The following is a 6883-nucleotide window of genomic DNA, read 5'->3' on the forward strand; positions in this document are numbered from 1 at the left end:
CTTCTAACAAATGCGTATTATAATATCTCTAGGGTCCCACTCCCTCTAAGGACAAATAGATTTCGTATAAAACTTAACCTATGTGACTACAGTTCTACAGTTAGCAAGAATCACCTCATACTGATATTTAATTTTCAACATTTATGTCATGTAACAGAGCGCTTACTGCCTGTGGAGAGGAGCTGCTGCAGCTGAAGCTGGAGAGGCCACAGAAAGGTAAAGAAGAAGAAGAAACCAAAGGCCAGCCAGCCAGCAGCTGCCTCCCGCTGCAGGCCAGAGAGAGCCTAGCCTGCCTCTCCGGGTGAGGAAGGATCCCTCTTTGTACTCTTCAGCAGGCCAGACCGCCAGTGCGCACTGCACAGTCTGTATGTGGAACCTGAAGCACGGTACGGCCACATAGCGCGCGAGCGAGCGAGCGTGGGTGGGTGGCTACGTGTCTAGGAAGCTTTTTGTCTAAGAGCTGTAAGACACCCACGTATTCTCTTAGGTGGAGGACAGCCAAGTGGTCGGAGTTACAGAAGAGGAGAGAAGCAGAAAGCAGCATCTGACCTGTCAGATTCTCCCAGCAGTGCCGGGAGTGAGAGCTGTGGTGAGTCCCCGGCCCCTGGGGCTCTGCCTCCTCTCTTGTGCGTCCCTGTCCTTCCCTGCCGCTCCCGTGACCCCTACCTTTCCCAAGCTGCTGTGATTTGTTGTTGTTGTTACTGTTTCCTTCTACCTCTCCTCTTCTGTCTGTTCTTGTATGCTCTTCCCCCTTTCTCTCTCCCTTTAAATCTCTTGTTCTACCGCTTCCTTTTGTTTTGTATCCCTGCACTTTTGTTCTGCTCCCTTTCCTTCCTTTGTTTGTCCTCTGTCTCTGTCCTGCGGCCCATTGCTGTTTTTGCCTTTTCCATCTCTTTGTCCTGATCTGCATCCGTCTTCTCCCCCCACCTAATTTCTCCAGCCTGTTTTCTGGCCTGCTTTTCTTTGCGCCTCTGCATGCCTGCCCTGTGCCTCTGCCTTTCTATCTCTCTCTTTCTTTTCTTATCTTTCTTTCTCTATCTCTTTGTCTTGCGTACTGTCACTGTTTTTTTTTTTCTGTTCTGTATCTCACTGTCTGTGACGTCCTCTGTGCCCCTGGATGTGTTTGCAGCCCCTGGGTGCAGAGCTGATGGCTGAGGACAGGCACAGGGAAGGGGGTGATGTGCTGTGGGGCTTTGGCAAGGGCCCCTGCTCCTGATGGGCTCCAGCTGGGGCTGGAGGTGGGGCAGCCCCAGATGGGTCCAGTGAGGCTGAGGGTGGCCCTGGCCCTGGCCCTGGCCCTGCTGTATGAGGGGCCTCCAGCTGTAAAGGGGGCCGCCTGGGCATGGCTGCTGGAGGGGACTGAGGAGTGAATCACAGGCAGGTGCCTCCAGCAAGGAGTGGCTGGTCCATCTGAGCCCTCCCTGACAGAGCAGACACCAGGACGCAGTGCCAGGAGCTCCGTGCCTCTGTCGGCCACGTGTGCGAGCCACCACGTTCTGCTACATTTGTCATTCAGCCCTGTCCAGAACGTAGCTGTGGTAGAAGTTAGATAGCATGCATGGTCTTGCTAGAAATGAAGCCTGGAGCATTTGTTTTCTTGTAGGAAGCTAAAGCAGGTGGTTTTTGATAATGTTGTCATTGCATGTAATGACATACTTTTCTAGTTAGCTTGGTATGACACCTATTTTTTTTCTACCTACACCCCAGAAAAAGTAAGTTGAGCTTTGCGTCTCTCAGCATCTGAAGCACCACGAGCGGCAGTTGCAGCGTCGGACTTCTTGGCAATGAGTGGAGCCGGTGAGCAGAGCACTGCGGCGCTTTTGAGGAGGAGAGTGCCATAGAAGAGATTGGTGGTAAGTGGTGTGATGTTGAAGGGCGGTGCTGTTCGGTAGGTTTTATTTTTGGGTTTTTTTTTTTTGCAGTGGTGATGAGGAGCTGGGCGAGGAAGCGCCATCTTAGTTAGCATGGGGTTGTTCTTTTGAGGATGGAATCTGATTTCTGGCCATTTGAGAGCTAAGTTGAGGGACCACAGCCGAGGAGGGAAGAAGGTTGAAAACTGCAGGGAGGGTGTAGTAAATTGATGGGAGGAAGAGGGCTCCCTGGGAACAGTCTCTCTCGGGAAGGTGAAGGGGGAGACGTTACTGGTCAGTGTACGCTGGGCAAGAGTGTTGCAGCCTGGGGCGGTCTGCCTTTTATGCAGTCTCTAGGCTGGATAATGTTTGTGGGCCTGTAGAGGCGCTGGCAAGGGCCGGCGAGGAGCAGCACGAGCTTTCAGTGCTGGCACTTTTGGTGTGGCAGCAATCGTCTGACGTCCGTTATTTTGAGGCCTTTTTTCCGGTGGGTGGCCGTGCAGAGTTGACAGTGAAAGCGGGAGCACTGGCGTCCAGGAAATCCCAGAGCCCTCCTCTGCTCGGAGGCAGTTCACGAGGACAGAAGTGTTGCTGTGCTCCTTAACAAACAAATATTCAACTTGGCACATAGAGGGTGAGGAGATCTCGGCTGTACTTAGGGTTGAGAAAATGTATGTAGGCATCTGTGTCTGTCCCCTGCCTGTATGTAGGACAGCGGTTCGAGTGAAACTAAAGCTGCCAATGAGTCAAAAAAAGGCCCGGGTGTCTGAAAAATGCAAAAGCTTTAAAGGCCGGTATCAGCAGCTGTACCAAAGGTGCTGCAAGATACTCTGTCCTTCACGTGGTTTTAGTCCTGAGAAACCTCGCCCCAAAAGGAAGAGTTAGATTCCTGCCTAGCTTCAAACTAAGGGGTTTTTCCCTCTCTCTGCTGAATGTCTGCTGCCAGCGTTTCACCGTGGTCGCCCTTTCCTTGGCCATGAAAGTACGAGATGGATGGAAAGGAGCCGTAGCGGTCTGCAGGTACAAGGTACGTCTATGATGCGTGACTGCATTTTTCCTAAGGGACTTGCCGCATGGATTTTAGAGTGAATGTTAAGAATGTGGTGATTTTCCTTCTGTAGTCTTTTAACTAAATATTCAGACACAGGAAAAATCAAATGAGGTGTGGTCTGGAGCATAGTCTGGCCATGGGAAAAAAAATATTCTGGACAAGGAAAAAAAAAAAAGCCACTCAATTTGGGGATAGTTGGTGTGACCCAGTGGGAGACGGAGGGGTTCTCGCTGGGGATTACGCAGTGTGGGTCCATTGTCCGGTGTGGGTCATCTCGTGCAGGTTATGCCGGGTGAGTTACGTGCTGTGGATTGTCCTGCGTGGACTCCCTGCTATAGGTCATCCTTACGCACCTTTCTTCCCACACGTACCCCTTGTCCTTGCGTGTCCGTCTCTCCCTCGTATCCGTCCCCACTGTCCCGCTCTGTGTTTCTCAGCCCTCCTGACGCGTGGATCAAACTCTACAACTCGGAGAGAGTTATAAAGCAGGCATGTTTATTTGGCACCGGGTGCGTGGGGGATTGCTTCTCCAAAAGCACGCACGCTGACAGCACATTTTACCAAAAATGTATCCGGTGCAGGTACACACATTCCTAGGATTGCACAATACAGACATACATGTGCATAAGCGAGGCGGGGTTATTAAAAAACCACTTGCGTTAGCATTTCAGATCTGTCTCTGGTGGTCGTTTACTTCTTCAGGGGTCTGATCTTCCTCTAGATGAACTTCAGTCATTCACCCATGCTCTCCTTTCACTTGGGGATTTCAGCAGTTTCTGAACGACTCCTGTTATCATGTCCTTTGCTTGACATATTAGTCCTTGACTGAATACCAGTTTCTTGACAAGTACCAGTCCCTGATAAGCTTAAGTGAGTTTCAAGGCCAAGAGGATTGTTAGGCATTGTCTAGCAGACAGTTAGTCTCCTAAATCAAGCAGTATGCAGACAGTCAGTCTTCTAAATCAAGCAATATTTAGCAGACCGTTAATTCCCTGTATCACTTGCAAATGCTTTTCACTAAAACACCCCCCCACCGTGTGAGGTTTTCCTCCCTTGTGAGTTTTTTTTCCCCTGTGTTTTGCCCGTTGCGTGCCCTGCACTCTTGTTTTGTGTCCCTGTTCGACGCCCCCCTTTTTGGCGCTGCCTCCCCATGACCCCTCTGTCTTGGGATCCTGGGGGCGCTGCCTGTGTTCCCCAACTTGCCCAGTGCCCCCCACCCCCAACGTGAGTTGCCACGTAAGGCGCGCACGGTTTTGGTGGGACTACCCCCCTGTGCTGCCCAGCGCTGAATAAGCATACCTACTTTACAATCTTACAGATTGTGGAGTCCGTTTTCCGCACGTCAGTTTGGCGAGCCAGCCAGGAGGATCTCTGCTTGGCTGCGGGATCGACTGCGGAGCGGACGCCCCTAGGCGCGCCCCGAGCACTTTCCTCGGAGGAGCCTCCGCTGCCAGCCGCTCACCGCAGGAGCAGACAACGACCTCCTGAAGCCGCGGACCAAACGGTATGTTTAATGGTAGGGGCCTGTAAGTCGTACGCGTGGCTGGGGCAGCTGGTAAATCGCGCAGAGACGTCTGGCGTGCAGCATAGTCCCCGTTGGTTGGGTACCCAGGTTAGTTTGGAGCATCAAAGGGGACTCGCTGACCGATAGAGCGGCCGCTAGCGATCTTGGGGGTAGATCGAGCGAGTCCGAGGTAACCGCTGCATCCCATTGCTGGGAGCCAGGATGGACCTGCTGATGATCGGTACATGAGAAGCAGGAGAAGGGTAAGCGGGCCTCTTTAACCCGGATTTGGAGATAGTTTAACATCAGTAGGTGAGTTTGTTCTTGCAACCATTTTGCAGCTGCTTTAAAAGGCTGGTATGAATGAGGGATCCCTGTGCTGTATGGTTAAGAGAGTGTGGTTGAGTGATTGATTGTAAGTGTGGTGTGGAGGAGTGAAATAGTTAGTCTAAATTTGAATCATTCATTGAGACCCTCTCACAGAGGAAATATAAAATGGGCAACACTCAAGGGGGAATATTAAGGAAAAGCCCCCTGGGCTGCATACTCGCCCACTGGAAAGATATTGCCGGGGGTGGAGGTACGGAAAGTAAAAAGACTCTTATTAAATATTGCAATCAGTGGTGGCCATTGTATAAGTTAGAGGGTGAAGTCAAGTGGCCGTTCAATGGAACGTTGGATTACAATACTTTGTTGCAGCTTATGTTGTTTCTTAGAAGAGAAGGGAAATGGGACGAGGTGTCGTATGCAGATATGTTTTTTACCCTACGAAATCACCCGGAGTGGCAAAGGGACTGTGGGATGATATCCCCGCAGGACCCTATGGTACTCGCACTCGAACGGGAGAACAAGGGGGGTGGGGGCAGGTTAAAAAGGTGCTGTTCATCATGCAGCATTGGGCAGAGGTGTACGAAAGCAGATAAAGTACGCCAGGTTCCAGAACAAGATTTAGGTGATTTGTTTAAACCTCCCCCCCGATCACAGGACCAGGACGCAGACTCGGAAGGGACATCGAATCCCCCTGATAGCCCTGTATCTTCCCGTACTAGACAGAAATCTGCTCCGACAATCTTACAAGCACCCCTCCGGGAGGCGGTGGGGCCGGATGGCGGAACAATGTTAATTAAAGTACCCTTCTCCACCGCTGACTTGGGAGAGTGGAGAAAAATTGCTAAAGATTACAGAAGCGATCCGGTAAGTGTGGCTAAACATTTCCAGTTCATTGTAAAACAACATAATCCGGACTGGAAAGACATACAGCTGCTATTAGAATACATGACTGAAACGGAGAAGCAGTTGATTTTAAAAACGGCAGGAAATCTAGCCGAGGATTATTATAAAGTTACCGGGGGAGATGTTAAGGAACACTTCCCCCTCCAGGACCCGAAATGGGAGGTAAACAGGTCAGTACATATGGAAAGATTGCAGGAATATCAGGAGTGGATTTCGAAGGGGATGGAACGGGCAATCCCTAAGACTATAAATTGGTCAGCCTTATATGCAATTAAACAAGGTCCTTCCGAGTCTCCATCTGAATTCCCGGATCGACTGAGGGATGTGATGCGTCGTAGCACGCCGCTGGACCCGGGGTCTGAGGTAGGGATACAGCAACTAGTTTCTCTGCTCTGTTCCTGGGTCAGTCTACGGGGGACATAAGACGAAAGCTTCAAAAGTTGCGTCCTGCGGAAAGCAGGAATTTAGAGATCTTGCTGGATGAGGCTTGGAGAGTGTTCAGTAATAGAGAAGAAGGGTATCGGCAGGGACAAAGAAGGTTGGTGGCTGTCGTTCGGGGAGATGGGGAGTGGAGAGGTAGGCGAAATCAGCCTCGGTTGGGGTTGGAAAAGGATCAGTGTGCAATGTGCAAGGGCTTTGGCCACTGGAAAAAGGAATGCCCAAGGAACAAGAAAGAAGGCCGGAGGATCCCGGCGAATGTGAGGATAGCTAATGTGATAGAAGACTGACGGGAACCTGGGGAGTCTACCCTAGCGGATCCACTGGTTATAATTAAGCTAGGGGAAAAACAACAACAAGTAGAATTCTTAGTAGATACAGGGGCAACATATTCAGTTCTGAATCAAGCTTTGATGCCCCTGGGAAATGATTATGTCATGGTAAAAGGAGCGACTGGCCAAAGTGAAAAGGCATATTTTTGTAAGCCTCTAAAATACAAATTGGGAAAACAATGGGGTATCCACAAATTTTTATATATGCCCAACTCCCCGAAAGCACTTTTGGGGAGAGATCTATTGGAAGAATTGGGAGCAAAAATTATATTTGAAAAAGGAGAAATTACTCTGGAGGTAAAAGATCAGCAATATATTCAGATATTGAGTCTCACCTTAACCAGTCTCCCCTCAGAAGGAAAAATGAATGAGGAAATCCTAAACCAAGTGTACCCGGGGGTATGGGCTACTGATGTACCTGGAAGGGCGAAAAGTGCTCCACCTGTTGAAGTTAAGGTTAAGGAAGGCCGACGAC

General features: G+C 50.3%; 1 long non-coding RNA gene across 1 annotated transcript; it reads left to right on the forward strand.

Moving 5' to 3' along the window:
• Positions 1-281: 281 nt before the first annotated feature.
• On the forward strand, positions 282-1853 carry LOC147598127 (uncharacterized). Its single transcript, XR_015260873.1, has 3 exons — positions 282-386; positions 488-589; positions 1708-1853. It is a non-coding gene; the product is annotated as an uncharacterized LOC147598127 (long non-coding RNA).
• Positions 1854-6883: the final 5030 nt, after the last annotated feature.

This window comes from Chlamydotis macqueenii, chromosome 21 (assembly GCF_036417535.1).
Source record: "Chlamydotis macqueenii isolate bChlMac1 chromosome 21, bChlMac1.mat, whole genome shotgun sequence".
Classification (NCBI taxonomy): Eukaryota; Metazoa; Chordata; class Aves; order Otidiformes; family Otididae; genus Chlamydotis; species Chlamydotis macqueenii.